General features: G+C 60.0%; 1 protein-coding gene and 11 non-coding genes across 12 annotated transcripts in view; 1 reads left to right on the top strand and 11 right to left on the bottom strand.

The window, feature by feature from the left end:
* The window catches only part of DNAJC5B (DnaJ heat shock protein family (Hsp40) member C5 beta), a 69,843-nt gene that overhangs the window by 29,707 nt on the left and 22,950 nt on the right, over window positions 1–17,186 (top strand). The gene's annotated exons all lie outside the window — the stretch shown is intronic.
* TRNAY-GUA (transfer RNA tyrosine (anticodon GUA)) lies at window positions 1,430–1,518 on the bottom strand. The gene is given in 2 exon segments: window positions 1,430–1,465; window positions 1,482–1,518. It is a non-coding gene; the product is annotated as a tRNA-Tyr (tRNA).
* TRNAA-AGC (transfer RNA alanine (anticodon AGC)) lies at window positions 2,259–2,331 on the bottom strand. The gene has a single exon. It is a non-coding gene; the product is annotated as a tRNA-Ala (tRNA).
* TRNAY-GUA (transfer RNA tyrosine (anticodon GUA)) lies at window positions 3,007–3,095 on the bottom strand. Its single transcript is given in 2 exon segments — window positions 3,007–3,042; window positions 3,059–3,095. It is a non-coding gene; the product is annotated as a tRNA-Tyr (tRNA).
* Window positions 4,882–4,970, bottom strand: TRNAY-GUA (transfer RNA tyrosine (anticodon GUA)). Its single transcript is given in 2 exon segments — window positions 4,882–4,917; window positions 4,934–4,970. It is a non-coding gene; the product is annotated as a tRNA-Tyr (tRNA).
* Window positions 5,710–5,782, bottom strand: TRNAA-AGC (transfer RNA alanine (anticodon AGC)). The gene has a single exon. It is a non-coding gene; the product is annotated as a tRNA-Ala (tRNA).
* Window positions 6,459–6,547, bottom strand: TRNAY-GUA (transfer RNA tyrosine (anticodon GUA)). Its single transcript is given in 2 exon segments — window positions 6,459–6,494; window positions 6,511–6,547. It is a non-coding gene; the product is annotated as a tRNA-Tyr (tRNA).
* Window positions 7,932–8,004, bottom strand: TRNAA-GGC (transfer RNA alanine (anticodon GGC)). Its single transcript has one exon. It is a non-coding gene; the product is annotated as a tRNA-Ala (tRNA).
* TRNAY-GUA (transfer RNA tyrosine (anticodon GUA)) lies at window positions 8,333–8,421 on the bottom strand. The gene is given in 2 exon segments: window positions 8,333–8,368; window positions 8,385–8,421. It is a non-coding gene; the product is annotated as a tRNA-Tyr (tRNA).
* Window positions 9,910–9,998, bottom strand: TRNAY-GUA (transfer RNA tyrosine (anticodon GUA)). The gene is given in 2 exon segments: window positions 9,910–9,945; window positions 9,962–9,998. It is a non-coding gene; the product is annotated as a tRNA-Tyr (tRNA).
* Window positions 12,619–12,691, bottom strand: TRNAA-AGC (transfer RNA alanine (anticodon AGC)). Its single transcript has one exon. It is a non-coding gene; the product is annotated as a tRNA-Ala (tRNA).
* TRNAA-AGC (transfer RNA alanine (anticodon AGC)) lies at window positions 16,073–16,145 on the bottom strand. The gene has a single exon. It is a non-coding gene; the product is annotated as a tRNA-Ala (tRNA).

Below are 17,186 nucleotides of genomic sequence, written 5' to 3'. Positions count from 1 at the left end.
GCGCGTCAGCGTCTGTATCAAGGGTCGCTGCGGCTGGACATCTCCGTGGCCGTGGCCATGGCCACGGCTGAGCTAGAGACCAGGACTCCTAGGGTATAGCTCGGAAGGAGAGCGGAGGCCCAGGCAGGGCTGAACGCAAATACAGCTCCTGGACCCATGGGTGGAGGTGGAGGCCCCACACGAGGCTGGTCAGGGCCAGTCAGGCCTATTAGGGCTCTCAGGGCCCGGACGAGACGTAAGGGTAGCCATGCAAGGGAGCCTGCAGTCCTCTGCTCCACCAGCAGAGCTGCTGATGGACTGGCAGGGCCCCATCCCAGCTCTGCCTCCACGACAGAGCAATCAAAGAAATCAGCTCGCATGAGACCTCAGGACATCTCTACTCAAACCTCCTCCAAGCAGCCTGAGCTTGGGGATCACAGCAGCTTGCTCAAAGCTTCATCCAGTCGGCTCGTGCCAGCCTCCAAGCATGGAGACTGCAGAGCACGCCGGGCACCCTTCTTCTCCTGCCTGCCTGGCGTGAGGGGAGAACAAATTGAACCCGCCCTGCTTCAGTTGCGGGCCGTTGTTTCTCACGCCTCTCGCAATCACCGCAGTAAAAGGCCTATACCTGTTGAATCAATAATCTCCTGACAGGCATTTGAAAGCTGCTGTTTAGCTCCCCCAAAGCCCTCTCTTCTGCAGGCTCTGGACAAGCCCACGTTCACTGGCATCTCCTCACGGGGCAAATGCGCCTGCTCCCAACCGTCACGGTGGCCTTGTTCCCAGGTCACCGCTCTTGGTCAATGTCTGTCTTCTACGCAGAGGCCCGAAGCTGGCCGTGTTATTCTCGATGCCATCAGTCAAGTGCTGAGTAAAAGTGCTGAGTAAAATCCCTTCCCTCGATCCAGGGCCCGGGCTGCCCTTGGTGCAGCCCTGGATGCTGTCCTTTTCTGTGCGGCCCAGGTGCACCGCGAGCTCCCCACAGCCCCCAGAGGACAGAGGGCCCCAGGCAGAGGGCCCTGTGTCCAGGCAAGGGGAGTGAAAAGCATTGGAGAATGCAGGCATCGATCCTGCTGCCTCTCGCATGCTAAGCGAGCGCTCTACCACTTGAGCTAATTCCCCAGCCCACGGCCTCTGCCTGAGGTCCCCTCCTCCCAGGCACCCACCCCTGACCCAGGATGCCCTGCACCCAAAGCCTGGGCCTCCCAACAGCCTCGCTCTCACACCCCCACCCACTCACCCACTCACTTTCCCGCCGGGGGTGACCCCTGACAACCTCGCTGCTCAGGACCACCATCCCCTGCCCAGGGTTCACCTGAAACTGCCTGGGCTGGTCGTCTTCCCCACCTCAGGCAAGAGTTCAAGGCTGGGCAGCCCTTGACGGGCAGCCACCCGGGCAGGGCCAAAAGGCAGAGGTGCCGCAGTGTCTGGGCCAGAGCCAAAAGGGCACTCCTTCGAGCCGGAGTTGAACCAGCGACCTAAGGATGGCCGTGCAAGGGAGCCTACAGTCCTCCGCTCTACCAGCTGAGCTATCGAAGGAATCATGGGGCCCTGCCCCTTGCCTCGCCCATCACACGCTCATCCAACACTTCTCCACGCCAAGCGCAGAATGACGCCTCTACTCCCACATCATGCTTCAAACAGCCTCAGCTCCAACATCACACCACCTTGCTCAGCCCTTTCGCCCATCAAATCATGCGGACCCCCAAACAGGAGAACTCCACAGGCTCCTTGGACGTCATCTTCTACAGCTGGACTCTCCTCAGGGCCAAAAAAAGCTTACCCATATCCACCTGCACTCATCTTGACCCAATGTCACTGTGCCGTCTTTTGCCCTCTGCTCAAGCACCAGACAAAAGGACAGCATTTCCTCTGCTCGCTAACCGCCTCCTAAGTGCTGGAAGGTCCTGCGTAAGGCCTCTGAACTTCGCTTTCTCCAGGCTGAACATGCTCAGTGTCCTCAGCCCATCCTCACACAGAAATCCCTCCGTTCCCTGAGCTTCTTGGTGGCCCTCCACTGAATTGCCTCCACTTCATTGATGTCTCTCCTGTACAGGGAGCTCAGAGCTGGACACAGGACTTGAGATGACATTTGACGTCTGTCAAGCAAAGAGGGAGAAAAGAAGGTCCCCTGTTAAACTGCCCACGCTGCTCTTGTAACTACCCCAGGACGTTGTCCTACCCTTTGCTGTCTGGGTGCACTGCGAGCTCCCACGGCCCCCAGAGGACACGGGCCCCAGGCAAAGGGCCTTGTGTCCAGGCAAGGGGAGCGAAAGCAGTGGAGAATGCGGGCATCGATCCCGCTGCCTCTCGCATGCTAAGCGAGCGCTCTACCACTTGAGCTAATTCCCCAACCCACGGCCTCTGCCTGAGGTCCCCTCCCCTCCCAGGCACCCACCCCTGACCCAGGCTGCCCTGCACCCAAAGCCTGGGCCTCCCATCGGCCTCGCTCTCACACCCCCACCCACTCACCCACTCACTTCCCTGCTGGAGGTGCCCCTCTGACAAAACCAGAACTCGGGGTCAAGTCACTTGGGAGCCTGAGTGCAGCCCCACCACCACGCGCATTTGGCTGTCGGAGCTCAGAAACAACTTGGAGCGTGTGCAAATGGTGGCCTTGCATGAAAATGCTACGAGAAGCCTGAGCAGGGGCCCGGCCCTCCTTGGCACGGGAGATGCTTTGAAGCTGAGCCTCTTGCCCTTCCTGAGACCTTCCTGAGAACCACTGCATCTGGCCTGCAGCTCTGCCTGTGCCTGCCCACGTTCCTCATTGATGCTGAGCCTGGCCGTGACCCTTGGACTCAAGCAGCCTGCCTGAACTCCCACCGGCTCGAGCAGGGCCGTGGGAGCTGCCTGTCCACCGCACGACTGCGACTGAAGCTTGTGCAGCCCTCCCAGTTGGGCCCGAGCAGCCTTTTTGGCCTCAGACGCTCCGTTCTGACCTCACAAGTGCCTCCTCAGCGTGAACTTTCCTGCTTAAGAGACAAAGGTGCCGCAGGGTCTGTCTGGGCCAGAGTCAAAGGGCGCTCCTTCGAGCCGGAGTTGAACCAGCGACCTAAGGATGGCCGTGCAAGGGAGCCTACAGTCCTCCGCTCTACCAGCTGAGCTATCGAAGGAATCATGGGATAGCACTGACACCTCGCGCCTCCATCACACACTCATCCAACCTTTCTGCTCTCACACCACTCCCGCATACCCGCATGACTCTCCCCAGCAGGAAGAAACACAGGCTTGCCTTACACCCGCATTGCCCACAACCTCTCAGGCCCGCACCACCTGACCAGGGCAGACCCAGCCGTGGTGGCTCGCTCCAAGCGAGCGTCCAGAGCAGAACGTACAAGCGTCATGGTGAGGAAGGGACAACGGCATGCCAGGGAGGTCACTGCATAGGGCAGGGTGACGATCACGTCCAGCGAGTGCCAGGCAGGTCCAGACTGACAAGCCAGGGATGAGGTCAAGACAGAAGATCTGTCTGCGCGTCAGCGTCTGTATCAAGGGTCGCTGCGGCTGGACATCTCCGTGGCCGTGGCCATGGCCACGGCTGAGCTAGAGACCAGGACTCCTAGGGTATAGCTCGGAAGGAGAGCGGAGGCCCAGGCAGGGCTGAACGCAAATACAGCTCCTGGACCCATGGGTGGAGGTGGAGGCCCCACACGAGGCTGGTCAGGGCCAGTCAGGCCTATTAGGGCTCTCAGGGCCCGGACGAGACGTAAGGGTAGCCATGCAAGGGAGCCTGCAGTCCTCTGCTCCACCAGCAGAGCTGCTGATGGACTGGCAGGGCCCCATCCCAGCTCTGCCTCCACGACAGAGCAATCAAAGAAATCAGCTCGCATGAGACCTCAGGACATCTCTACTCAAACCTCCTCCAAGCAGCCTGAGCTTGGGGATCACAGCAGCTTGCTCAAAGCTTCATCCAGTCGGCTCGTGCCAGCCTCCAAGCATGGAGACTGCAGAGCACGCCGGGGCACCCTTCTTCTCCTGCCTGCCTGGCGTGAGGGGAGAACAAATTGAACCCGCCCTGCTTCAGTTGCGGGCCGTTGTTTCTCACGCCTCTCGCAATCACCGCAGTAAAAGGCCTATACCTGTTGAATCAATAATCTCCTGACAGGCATTTGAAAGCTGCTGTTTAGCTCCCCAAAGCCCTCTCTTCTGCAGGCTCTGGACAAGCCCACGTTCACTGGCATCTCCTCACGGGGCAAATGCGCCTGCTCCCAACCGTCACGGTGGCCTTGTTCCCAGGTCACCGCTCTTGGTCAATGTCTGTCTTCTACGCAGAGGCCCGAAGCTGGCCGTGTTATTCTCGATGCCATCAGTCAAGTGCTGAGTAAAAGTGCTGAGTAAAATCCCTTCGCTCGATCCAGGGCCCGGGCTGCCCTTGGTGCAGCCCTGGATGCTGTCCTTTTCTGTGCGGCCCAGGTGCACCGCGAGCTCCCCACAGCCCCCAGAGGACAGAGGGCCCCAGGCAGAGGGCCCTGTGTCCAGGCAAGGGGAGTGAAAAGCATTGGAGAATGCAGGCATCGATCCTGCTGCCTCTCGCATGCTAAGCGAGCGCTCTACCACTTGAGCTAATTCCCCAGCCCACGGCCTCTGCCTGAGGTCCCCTCCTCCCAGGCACCCACCCCTGACCCAGGATGCCCTGCACCCAAAGCCTGGGCCTCCCAACAGCCTCGCTCTCACACCCCCACCCACTCACCCACTCACTTTCCCGCCGGGGGTGACCCCTGACAACCTCGCTGCTCAGGACCACCATCCCCTGCCCAGGGTTCACCTGAAACTGCCTGGGCTGGTCGTCTTCCCCACCTCAGGCAAGAGTTCAAGGCTGGGCAGCCCTTGACGGGCAGCCACCCGGGCAGGGCCAAAGGCAGAGGTGCCGCAGTGTCTGGGCCAGAGCCAAAAGGGCACTCCTTCGAGCCGGAGTTGAACCAGCGACCTAAGGATGGCCGTGCAAGGGAGCCTACAGTCCTCCGCTCTACCAGCTGAGCTATCGAAGGAATCATGGGGCCCTGCCCCTTGCCTCGCCCATCACACGCTCATCCAACACTTCTCCACGCCAAGCACAGAATGACGCCTCTACTCCCACATCATGCTTCAAACAGCCTCAGCTCCAACATCACACCACCTTGCTCAGCCCTTTCGCCCATCAAATCATGCGGACCCCCAAACAGGAGAACTCCACAGGCTCCTTGGACGTCATCTTCTACAGCTGGACTCTCCTCAGGGCCAAAAAGCTTACCCATATCCACCTGCACTCATCTTGACCCAATGTCACTGTGCCGTCTTTTGCCCTCTGCTCAAGCACCAGACAAAAGGACAGCATTTCCTCTGCTCGCTAACCGCCTCCTAAGTGCTGGAAGGTCCTGCGTAAGGCCTCTGAACTTCGCTTTCTCCAGGCTGAACATGCTCAGTGTCCTCAGCCCATCCTCACACAGAAATCCCTCCGTTCCCTGAGCTTCTTGGTGGCCCTCCACTGAATTGCCTCCACTTCATTGATGTCTCTCCTGTACAGGGAGCTCAGAGCTGGACACAGGACTTGAGATGACATTTGACGTCTGTCAAGCAAAGAGGGAGAAAAGAAGGTCCCCTGTTAAACTGCCCACGCTGCTCTTGTAACTACCCCAGGACGTTGTCCTACCCTTTGCTGTCTGGGTGCACTGCGAGCTCCCACGGCCCCCAGAGGACACGGGCCCCAGGCAAAGGGCCTTGTGTCCAGGCAAGGGGAGCGAAAAGCAGTGGAGAATGCGGGCATCGATCCCGCTGCCTCTCGCATGCTAAGCGAGCGCTCTACCACTTGAGCTAATTCCCCAGCCCACGGCCTCTGCCTGAGGTCCCCTCCCCTCCCAGGCACCCACCCCTGACCCAGGATGCCCTGCACCCAAAGCCTGGGCCTCCCATCGGCCTCGCTCTCACACCCCCACCCACTCACCCACTCACTTCCCTGCTGGAGGTGCCCCTCTGACAAAACCAGAACTCGGGGTCAAGTCACTTGGGAGCCTGAGTGCAGCCCCACCACCACGCGCATTTGGCTGTCGGAGCTCAGAAACAACTTGGAGCGTGTGCAAATGGTGGCCTTGCATGAAAATGCTACGAGAAGCCTGAGCAGGGGCCCGGCCCTCCTTGGCACGGGAGATGCTTTGAAGCTGAGCCTCTTGCCCTTCCTGAGACCTTCCTGAGAACCACTGCATCTGGCCTGCAGCTCTGCCTGTGCCTGCCCACGTTCCTCATTGATGCTGAGCCTGGCCGTGACCCTTGGACTCAAGCAGCCTGCCTGAACTCCCACCGGCTCGAGCAGGGCCGTGGGAGCTGCCTGTCCACCGCACGACTGCGACTGAAGCTTGTGCAGCCCTCCCAGTTGGGCCCGAGCAGCCTTTTTGGCCTCAGACGCTCCGTTCTGACCTCACAAGTGCCTCCTCAGCGTGAACTTTCCTGCTTAAGAGACAAAGGTGCCGCAGGGTCTGTCTGGGCCAGAGTCAAAAGGGCGCTCCTTCGAGCCGGAGTTGAACCAGCGACCTAAGGATGGCCGTGCAAGGGAGCCTACAGTCCTCCGCTCTACCAGCTGAGCTATCGAAGGAATCATGGGATAGCACTGACACCTCGCGCCTCCATCACACACTCATCCAACCTTTCTGCTCTCACACCGCTCCCGCATACCCGCATGACTCTCCCCAGCAGGAAGAAACACAGGCTTGCCTTACACCCGCATTGCCCACAACCTCTCAGGCCCGCACCACCTGACCAGGGCAGACCCAGCCGTGGTGGCTCGCTCCAAGCGAGCGTCCAGAGCAGAACGTACAAGCGTCATGGTGAGGAAGGGACAACGGCATGCCAGGAGGTCACTGCATAGGGCAGGGTGACGATCACGTCCAGCGAGTGCCAGGCAGGTCCAGACTGACAAGCCAGGGATGAGGTCAAGACAGAAGATCTGTCTGCGCGTCAGCGTCTGTATCAAGGGTCGCTGCGGCTGGACATCTCCGTGGCCGTGGCCATGGCCACGGCTGAGCTAGAGACCAGGACTCCTAGGGTATAGCTCGGAAGGAGAGCGGAGGCCCAGGCAGGGCTGAACGCAAATACAGCTCCTGGACCCATGGGTGGAGGTGGAGGCCCCACACGAGGCTGGTCAGGGCCAGTCAGGCCTATTAGGGCTCTCAGGGCCCGGACGAGACGTAAGGGTAGCCATGCAAGGGAGCCTGCAGTCCTCTGCTCCACCAGCAGAGCTGCTGATGGACTGGCAGGGCCCCATCCCAGCTCTGCCTCCACGACAGAGCAATCAAAGAAATCAGCTCGCATGAGACCTCAGGACATCTCTACTCAAACCTCCTCCAAGCAGCCTGAGCTTGGGGATCACAGCAGCTTGCTCAAAGCTTCATCCAGTCGGCTCGTGCCAGCCTCCAAGCATGGAGACTGCAGAGCACGCCGGGCACCCTTCTTCTCCTGCCTGCCTGGCGTGAGGGAGAACAAATTGAACCCGCCCTGCTTCAGTTGCGGGCCGTTGTTTCTCACGCCTCTCGCAATCACCGCAGTAAAAGGCCTATACCTGTTGAATCAATAATCTCCTGACAGGCATTTGAAAGCTGCTGTTTAGCTCCCCCAAAGCCCTCTCTTCTGCAGGCTCTGGACAAGCCCACGTTCACTGGCATCTCCTCACGGGGCAAATGCGCCTGCTCCCAACCGTCACGGTGGCCTTGTTCCCAGGTCACCGCTCTTGGTCAATGTCTGTCTTCTACGCAGAGGCCCGAAGCTGGCCGTGTTATTCTCGATGCCATCAGTCAAGTGCTGAGTAAAAGTGCTGAGTAAAATCCCTTCCCTCGATCCAGGGCCCGGGCTGCCCTTGGTGCAGCCCTGGATGCTGTCCTTTTCTGTGCGGCCCAGGTGCACCGCGAGCTCCCCACAGCCCCCAGAGGACAGAGGGCCCCAGGCAGAGGGCCCTGTGTCCAGGCAAGGGGAGTGAAAAGCATTGGAGAATGCAGGCATCGATCCTGCTGCCTCTCGCATGCCAAGCGAGCGCTCTACCACTTGAGCTAATTCCCCAGCCCACGGCCTCTGCCTGAGGTCCCCTCCTCCCAGGCACCCACCCCTGACCCAGGATGCCCTGCACCCAAAGCCTGGGCCTCCCAACAGCCTCGCTCTCACACCCCCACCCACTCACCCACTCACTTTCCCGCCGGGGGTGACCCCTGACAACCTCGCTGCTCAGGACCACCATCCCCTGCCCAGGGTTCACCTGAAACTGCCTGGGCTGGTCGTCTTCCCCACCTCAGGCAAGAGTTCAAGGCTGGGCAGCCCTTGACGGGCAGCCACCCGGGCAGGGCCAAAAGGCAGAGGTGCCGCAGTGTCTGGGCCAGAGCCAAAAGGGCACTCCTTCGAGCCGGAGTTGAACCAGCGACCTAAGGATGGCCGTGCAAGGGAGCCTACAGTCCTCCGCTCTACCAGCTGAGCTATCGAAGGAATCATGGGGCCCTGCCCCTTGCCTCGCCCATCACACGCTCATCCAACACTTCTCCACGCCAAGCGCAGAATGACGCCTCTACTCCCACATCATGCTTCAAACAGCCTCAGCTCCAACATCACACCACCTTGCTCAGCCCTTTCGCCCATCAAATCATGCGGACCCCCAAACAGGAGAACTCCACAGGCTCCTTGGACGTCATCTTCTACAGCTGGACTCTCCTCAGGGCCAAAAAAAGCTTACCCATATCCACCTGCACTCATCTTGACCCAATGTCACTGTGCCGTCTTTTGCCCTCTGCTCAAGCACCAGACAAAAGGACAGCATTTCCTCTGCTCGCTAACCGCCTCCTAAGTGCTGGAAGGTCCTGCGTAAGGCCTCTGAACTTCGCTTTCTCCAGGCTGAACATGCTCAGTGTCCTCAGCCCATCCTCACACAGAAATCCCTCCGTTCCCTGAGCTTCTTGGTGGCCCTCCACTGAATTGCCTCCACTTCATTGATGTCTCTCCTGTACAGGGGAGCTCAGAGCTGGACACAGGACTTGAGATGACATTTGACGTCTGTCAAGCAAAGAGGGAGAAAAGAAGGTCCCCTGTTAAACTGCCCACGCTGCTCTTGTAACTACCCCAGGACGTTGTCCTACCCTTTGCTGTCTGGGTGCACTGCGAGCTCCCACGGCCCCCAGAGGACACGGGCCCCAGGCAAAGGGCCTTGTGTCCAGGCAAGGGGAGCGAAAAGCAGTGGAGAATGCGGGCATCGATCCCGCTGCCTCTCGCATGCTAGCGAGCGCTCTACCACTTGAGCTAATTCCCCAACCCACCGCCTCTGCCTGAGGTCCCCTCCTCCCAGGCACCCACCCCTGACCCAGGCTGCCCTGCACCCAAAGCCTGGGCCTCCCATCGGCCTCGCTCTCACACCCCCACCCACTCACCCACTCACTTCCCTGCTGGAGGTGCCCCTCTGACAAAACCAGAACTCGGGGTCAAGTCACTTGGGAGCCTGAGTGCAGCCCCACCACCACGCGCATTTGGCTGTCGGAGCTCAGAAACAACTTGGAGCGTGTGCAAATGGTGGCCTTGCATGAAAATGCTACGAGAAGCCTGAGCAGGGGCCCGGCCCTCCTTGGCACGGGAGATGCTTTGAAGCTGAGCCTCTTGCCCTTCCTGAGACCTTCCTGAGAACCACTGCATCTGGCCTGCAGCTCTGCCTGTGCCTGCCCACGTTCCTCATTGATGCTGAGCCTGGCCGTGACCCTTGGACTCAAGCAGCCTGCCTGAACTCCCACCGGCTCGAGCAGGGCCGTGGGAGCTGCCTGTCCACCGCACGACTGCGACTGAAGCTTGTGCAGCCCTCCCAGTTGGGCCCGAGCAGCCTTTTTGGCCTCAGACGCTCCGTTCTGACCTCACAAGTGCCTCCTCAGCGTGAACTTTCCTGCTTAAGAGACAAAGGTGCCGCAGGGTCTGTCTGGGCCAGAGTCAAAAGGGCGCTCCTTCGAGCCGGAGTTGAACCAGCGACCTAAGGATGGCCGTGCAAGGGAGCCTACAGTCCTCCGCTCTACCAGCTGAGCTATCGAAGGAATCATGGGATAGCACTGACACCTCGCGCCTCCATCACACACTCATCCAACCTTTCTGCTCTCACACCACTCCCGCATACCCGCATGACTCTCCCCAGCAGGAAGAAACACAGGCTTGCCTTACACCCGCATTGCCCACAACCTCTCAGGCCCGCACCACCTGACCAGGGCAGACCCAGCCGTGGTGGCTCGCTCCAAGCGAGCGTCCAGAGCAGAACGTACAAGCGTCATGGTGAGGAAGGGACAACGGCATGCCAGGAGGTCACTGCATAGGGCAGGGTGACGATCACGTCCAGCGAGTGCCAGGCAGGTCCAGACTGACAAGCCAGGGATGAGGTCAAGACAGAAGATCTGTCTGCGCGTCAGCGTCTGTATCAAGGGTCGCTGCGGCTGGACATCTCCGTGGCCGTGGCCATGGCCACGGCTGAGCTAGAGACCAGGACTCCTAGGGTATAGCTCGGAAGGAGAGCGGAGGCCCAGGCAGGGCTGAACGCAAATACAGCTCCTGGACCCATGGGTGGAGGTGGAGGCCCCACACGAGGCTGGTCAGGGCCAGTCAGGCCTATTAGGGCTCTCAGGGCCCGGACGAGACGTAAGGGTAGCCATGCAAGGGAGCCTGCAGTCCTCTGCTCCACCAGCAGAGCTGCTGATGGACTGGCAGGGCCCCATCCCAGCTCTGCCTCCACGACAGAGCAATCAAAGAAATCAGCTCGCATGAGACCTCAGGACATCTCTACTCAAACCTCCTCCAAGCAGCCTGAGCTTGGGGATCACAGCAGCTTGCTCAAAGCTTCATCCAGTCGGCTCGTGCCAGCCTCCAAGCATGGAGACTGCAGAGCACGCCGGGGCACCCTTCTTCTCCTGCCTGCCTGGCGTGAGGGGAGAACAAATTGAACCCGCCCTGCTTCAGTTGCGGGCCGTTGTTTCTCACGCCTCTCGCAATCACCGCAGTAAAAGGCCTATACCTGTTGAATCAATAATCTCCTGACAGGCATTTGAAAGCTGCTGTTTAGCTCCCCCAAAGCCCTCTCTTCTGCAGGCTCTGGACAAGCCCACGTTCACTGGCATCTCCTCACGGGGCAAATGCGCCTGCTCCCAACCGTCACGGTGGCCTTGTTCCCAGGTCACCGCTCTTGGTCAATGTCTGTCTTCTACGCAGAGGCCCGAAGCTGGCCGTGTTATTCTCGATGCCATCAGTCAAGTGCTGAGTAAAAGTGCTGAGTAAAATCCCTTCCCTCGATCCAGGGCCCGGGCTGCCCTTGGTGCAGCCCTGGATGCTGTCCTTTTCTGTGCGGCCCAGGTGCACCGCGAGCTCCCCACAGCCCCCAGAGGACAGAGGGCCCCAGGCAGAGGGCCCTGTGTCCAGGCAAGGGGAGTGAAAAGCATTGGAGAATGCAGGCATCGATCCTGCTGCCTCTCGCATGCTAAGCGAGCGCTCTACCACTTGAGCTAATTCCCCAGCCCACGGCCTCTGCCTGAGGTCGCCCTCCCTCCCAGGCACCCACCCCTGACCCAGGATGCCCTGCACCCAAAGCCTGGGCCTCCCAACAGCCTCGCTCTCACACCCCCACCCACTCACCCACTCACTTTCCCGCCGGGGGTGACCCCTGACAACCTCGCTGCTCAGGACCACCATCCCCTGCCCAGGGTTCACCTGAAACTGCCTGGGCTGGTCGTCTTCCCCACCTCAGGCAAGAGTTCAAGGCTGGGCAGCCCTTGACGGGCAGCCACCCGGGCAGGGCCAAAAGGCAGAGGTGCCGCAGTGTCTGGGCCAGAGCCAAAAGGGCACTCCTTCGAGCCGGAGTTGAACCAGCGACCTAAGGATGGCCGTGCAAGGGAGCCTACAGTCCTCCGCTCTACCAGCTGAGCTATCGAAGGAATCATGGGGCCCTGCCCCTTGCCTCGCCCATCACACGCTCATCCAACACTTCTCCACGCCAAGCGCAGAATGACGCCTCTACTCCCACATCATGCTTCAAACAGCCTCAGCTCCAACATCACACCACCTTGCTCAGCCCTTTCGCCCATCAAATCATGCGGACCCCCAAACAGGAGAACTCCACAGGCTCCTTGGACGTCATCTTCTACAGCTGGACTCTCCTCAGGGCCAAAAAAAGCTTACCCATATCCACCTGCACTCATCTTGACCCAATGTCACTGTGCCGTCTTTTGCCCTCTGCTCAAGCACCAGACAAAAGGACAGCATTTCCTCTGCTCGCTAACCGCCTCCTAAGTGCTGGAAGGTCCTGCGTAAGGCCTCTGAACTTCGCTTTCTCCAGGCTGAACATGCTCAGTGTCCTCAGCCCATCCTCACACAGAAATCCCTCCGTTCCCTGAGCTTCTTGGTGGCCCTCCACTGAATTGCCTCCACTTCATTGATGTCTCTCCTGTACAGGGGAGCTCAGAGCTGGACACAGGACTTGAGATGACATTTGACGTCTGTCAAGCAAAGAGGGAGAAAAGAAGGTCCCCTGTTAAACTGCCCACGCTGCTCTTGTAACTACCCCAGGACGTTGTCCTACCCTTTGCTGTCTGGGTGCACTGCGAGCTCCCACGGCCCCCAGAGGACACGGGCCCCAGGCAAAGGGCCTTGTGTCCAGGCAAGGGGAGCGAAAAGCAGTGGAGAATGCGGGCATCGATCCCGCTGCCTCTCGCATGCTAAGCGAGCGCTCTACCACTTGAGCTAATTCCCCAACCCACGGCCTCTGCCTGAGGTCCCCTCCCCTCCCAGGCACCCACCCCTGACCCAGGCTGCCCTGCACCCAAAGCCTGGGCCTCCCATCGGCCTCGCTCTCACACCCCCACCCACTCACCCACTCACTTCCCTGCTGGAGGTGCCCCTCTGACAAAACCAGAACTCGGGGTCAAGTCACTTGGGAGCCTGAGTGCAGCCCCACCACCACGCGCATTTGGCTGTCGGAGCTCAGAAACAACTTGGAGCGTGTGCAAATGGTGGCCTTGCATGAAAATGCTACGAGAAGCCTGAGCAGGGGCCCGGCCCTCCTTGGCACGGGAGATGCTTTGAAGCTGAGCCTCTTGCCCTTCCTGAGACCTTCCTGAGAACCACTGCATCTGGCCTGCAGCTCTGCCTGTGCCTGCCCACGTTCCTCATTGATGCTGAGCCTGGCCGTGACCCTTGGACTCAAGCAGCCTGCCTGAACTCCCACCGGCTCGAGCAGGGCCGTGGGAGCTGCCTGTCCACCGCACGACTGCGACTGAAGCTTGTGCAGCCCTCCCAGTTGGGCCCGAGCAGCCTTTTTGGCCTCAGACGCTCCGTTCTGACCTCACAAGTGCCTCCTCAGCGTGAACTTTCCTGCTTAAGAGACAAAGGTGCCGCAGGGTCTGTCTGGGCCAGAGTCAAAAGGGCGCTCCTTCGAGCCGGAGTTGAACCAGCGACCTAAGGATGGCCGTGCAAGGGAGCCTACAGTCCTCCGCTCTACCAGCTGAGCTATCGAAGGAATCATGGGATAGCACTGACACCTCGCGCCTCCATCACACACTCATCCAACCTTTCTGCTCTCACACCACTCCCGCATACCCGCATGACTCTCCCCAGCAGGAAGAAACACAGGCTTGCCTTACACCCGCATTGCCCACAACCTCTCAGGCCCGCACCACCTGACCAGGGCAGACCCAGCCGTGGTGGCTCGCTCCAAGCGAGCGTCCAGAGCAGAACGTACAAGCGTCATGGTGAGGAAGGGACAACGGCATGCCAGGAGGTCACTGCATAGGGCAGGGTGACGATCACGTCCAGCGAGTGCCAGGCAGGTCCAGACTGACAAGCCAGGGATGAGGTCAAGACAGAAGATCTGTCTGCGCGTCAGCGTCTGTATCAAGGGTCGCTGCGGCTGGACATCTCCGTGGCCGTGGCCATGGCCACGGCTGAGCTAGAGACCAGGACTCCTAGGGTATAGCTCGGAAGGAGAGCGGAGGCCCAGAGCAGGGCTGAACGCAAATACAGCTCCTGGACCCATGGGTGGAGGTGGAGGCCCCACACGAGGCTGGTCAGGGCCAGTCAGGCCTATTAGGGCTCTCAGGGCCCGGACGAGACGTAAGGGTAGCCATGCAAGGGAGCCTGCAGTCCTCTGCTCCACCAGCAGAGCTGCTGATGGACTGGCAGGGCCCCATCCCAGCTCTGCCTCCACGACAGAGCAATCAAAGAAATCAGCTCGCATGAGACCTCAGGACATCTCTACTCAAACCTCCTCCAAGCAGCCTGAGCTTGGGGATCACAGCAGCTTGCTCAAAGCTTCATCCAGTCGGCTCGTGCCAGCCTCCAAGCATGGAGACTGCAGAGCACGCCGGGGCACCCTTCTTCTCCTGCCTGCCTGGCGTGAGGGGAGAACAAATTGAACCCGCCCTGCTTCAGTTGCGGGCCGTTGTTTCTCACGCCTCTCGCAATCACCGCAGTAAAAGGCCTATACCTGTTGAATCAATAATCTCCTGACAGGCATTTGAAAGCTGCTGTTTAGCTCCCCCAAAGCCCTCTCTTCTGCAGGCTCTGGACAAGCCCACGTTCACTGGCATCTCCTCACGGGGCAAATGCGCCTGCTCCCAACCGTCACGGTGGCCTTGTTCCCAGGTCACCGCTCTTGGTCAATGTCTGTCTTCTACGCAGAGGCCCGAAGCTGGCCGTGTTATTCTCGATGCCATCAGTCAAGTGCTGAGTAAAAGTGCTGAGTAAAATCCCTTCCCTCGATCCAGGGCCCGGGCTGCCCTTGGTGCAGCCCTGGATGCTGTCCTTTTCTGTGCGGCCCAGGTGCACCGCGAGCTCCCCACAGCCCCCAGAGGACAGAGGGCCCCAGGCAGAGGGCCCTGTGTCCAGGCAAGGGGAGTGAAAAGCATTGGAGAATGCAGGCATCGATCCTGCTGCCTCTCGCATGCTAGCGAGCGCTCTACCACTTGAGCTAATTCCCCAGCCCACGGCCTCTGCCTGAGGTCCCCTCCTCCCAGGCACCCACCCCTGACCCAGGATGCCCTGCACCCAAAGCCTGGGCCTCCCAACAGCCTCGCTCTCACACCCCCACCCACTCACCCACTCACTTTCCCGCCGGGGGTGACCCCTGACAACCTCGCTGCTCAGGACCACCATCCCCTGCCCAGGGTTCACCTGAAACTGCCTGGGCTGGTCGTCTTCCCCACCTCAGGCAAGAGTTCAAGGCTGGGCAGCCCTTGACGGGCAGCCACCGGGCAGGGCCAAAAGGCAGAGGTGCCGCAGTGTCTGGGCCAGAGCCAAAAGGGCACTCCTTCGAGCCGGAGTTGAACCAGCGACCTAAGGATGGCCGTGCAAGGGAGCCTACAGTCCTCCGCTCTACCAGCTGAGCTATCGAAGGAATCATGGGGCCCTGCCCCTTGCCTCGCCCATCACACGCTCATCCAACACTTCTCCACGCCAAGCGCAGAATGACGCCTCTACTCCCACATCATGCTTCAAACAGCCTCAGCTCCAACATCACACCACCTTGCTCAGCCCTTTCGCCCATCAAATCATGCGGACCCCCAAACAGGAGAACTCCACAGGCTCCTTGGACGTCATCTTCTACAGCTGGACTCTCCTCAGGGCCAAAAAAAGCTTACCCATATCCACCTGCACTCATCTTGACCCAATGTCACTGTGCCGTCTTTTGCCCTCTGCTCAAGCACCAGACAAAAGGACAGCATTTCCTCTGCTCGCTAACCGCCTCCTAAGTGCTGGAAGGTCCTGCGTAAGGCCTCTGAACTTCGCTTTCTCCAGGCTGAACATGCTCAGTGTCCTCAGCCCATCCTCACACAGAAATCCCTCCGTTCCCTGAGCTTCTTGGTGGCCCTCCACTGAATTGCCTCCACTTCATTGATGTCTCTCCTGTACAGGGAGCTCAGAGCTGGACACAGGACTTGAGATGACATTTGACGTCTGTCAAGCAAAGAGGGAGAAAAGAAGGTCCCCTGTTAAACTGCCCACGCTGCTCTTGTAACTACCCCAGGACGTTGTCCTACCCTTTGCTGTCTGGGTGCACTGCGAGCTCCCACGGCCCCCAGAGGACACGGGCCCCAGGCAAAGGGCCTTGTGTCCAGGCAAGGGGAGCGAAAAGCAGTGGAGAATGCGGGCATCGATCCCGCTGCCTCTCGCATGCTAAGCGAGCGCTCTACCACTTGAGCTAATTCCCCAACCCACGGCCTCTGCCTGAGGTCCCCTCCTCCCAGGCACCCACCCCTGACCCAGGCTGCCCTGCACCCAAAGCCTGGGCCTCCCATCGGCCTCGCTCTCACACCCCCACCCACTCACCCACTCACTTCCCTGCTGGAGGTGCCCCTCTGACAAAACCAGAACTCGGGGTCAAGTCACTTGGGAGCCTGAGTGCAGCCCCACCACCACGCGCATTTGGCTGTCGGAGCTCAGAAACAACTTGGAGCGTGTGCAAATGGTGGCCTTGCATGAAAATGCTACGAGAAGCCTGAGCAGGGGCCCGGCCCTCCTTGGCACGGGAGATGCTTTGAAGCTGAGCCTCTTGCCCTTCCTGAGACCTTCCTGAGAACCACTGCATCTGGCCTGCAGCTCTGCCTGTGCCTGCCCACGTTCCTCATTGATGCTGAGCCTGGCCGTGACCCTTGGACTCAAGCAGCCTGCCTGAACTCCCACCGGCTCGAGCAGGGCCGTGGGAGCTGCCTGTCCACCGCACGACTGCGACTGAAGCTTGTGCAGCCCTCCCAGTTGGGCCCGAGCAGCCTTTTTGGCCTCAGACGCTCCGTTCTGACCTCACAAGTGCCTCCTCAGCGTGAACTTTCCTGCTTAAGAGACAAAGGTGCCGCAGGGTCTGTCTGGGCCAGAGTCAAAGGGCGCTCCTTCGAGCCGGAGTTGAACCAGCGACCTAAGGATGGCCGTGCAAGGGAGCCTACAGTCCTCCGCTCTACCAGCTGAGCTATCGAAGGAATCATGGGATAGCACTGACACCTCGCGCCTCCATCACACACTCATCCAACCTTTCTGCTCTCACACCACTCCCGCATACCCGCATGACTCTCCCCAGCAGGAAGAAACACAGGCTTGCCTTACACCCGCATTGCCCACAACCTCTCAGGCCCGCACCACCTGACCAGGGCAGACCCAGCCGTGGTGGCTCGCTCCAAGCGAGCGTCCAGAGCAGAACGTACAAGCGTCATGGTGAGGAAGGGACAACGGCATGCCAGGAGGTCACTGCATAGGGCAGG

This window comes from Ciconia boyciana, chromosome 2 (genome assembly GCF_034638445.1).
Source record: "Ciconia boyciana chromosome 2, ASM3463844v1, whole genome shotgun sequence".
Classification (NCBI taxonomy): domain Eukaryota; kingdom Metazoa; phylum Chordata; class Aves; order Ciconiiformes; family Ciconiidae; genus Ciconia; species Ciconia boyciana.
The sequence above is the reverse complement of the archived record's forward strand: the minus strand, read 5'-3'. Positions and strand labels throughout refer to the sequence as shown.